Source organism: Corvus brachyrhynchos, unplaced genomic scaffold, assembly GCF_000691975.1.
Source record: "Corvus brachyrhynchos isolate BGI_N302 unplaced genomic scaffold, ASM69197v1 scaffold46, whole genome shotgun sequence".
Classification (NCBI taxonomy): Eukaryota; Metazoa; Chordata; class Aves; order Passeriformes; family Corvidae; genus Corvus; species Corvus brachyrhynchos.
In genome coordinates, this window is record NW_008238838.1 from 3735600 (window position 1) to 3736191 (window position 592).

General features: G+C 55.4%; 1 protein-coding gene across 1 annotated transcript in view; it reads left to right on the plus strand.

Annotated features, from left to right (window-relative positions):
- BSX (brain specific homeobox) overlaps nucleotides 1-592 on the plus strand; it is a 4668-nt gene that overhangs the window by 885 nt on the left and 3191 nt on the right. The gene's annotated exons all lie outside the window — the stretch shown is intronic.

The following is a 592-nucleotide window of genomic DNA, read 5'->3' on the forward strand; positions in this document are numbered from 1 at the left end:
TTCGTTAGCGGGTGCCCGAAACCTTGAGGGTTTCCCTCTCCTTGCCTTTAATTTTATTTATTTTTTTTTAATCACTTTTTTTGGGGGACCGATAACGTCGCTTTTTCCTCGCGTTGTCCAGCCGGGTTTCGCTTTTCCGCTTCCAGCAGCAGCGCTGAGGCTGTGCCTCTCCTCTTCCTCATCCTGGGGCTCTTCCCGTCCCGGGGCCCGTTCTTTGCTCTGCAAGGAGAAAACCCCCGAAGTTTCCCAAGCCATGTATCAGCGGGGCCGTGCAGGATCGCTTCCCCCTTCCCAACCTTTTCCAGGGCTCCCCCGGTTTTTTCCATGCCCATTTCGTTGTGGTTTCGTCGCCGGGAGGGTTCAGGTGTCCCCGCCAGCCTCGAGTCCCCTCCGGTGGCAGCGCCGCCCGGGCTCCCTTCACCTTCCCGGGGTGGGCTCGGCAGGGGCGAAGCGCTTGGGAAATCCTCCTGTTTTCAGCACAACAAAACCCCCAAATCCCCAAACCCAAACCAATAAATCGACCTCAAAAACGAAATAAACGAAAAAAATAACAAAAAATTAAAAGAAGCAGGGGCAGAGCCCACCCCGAGCC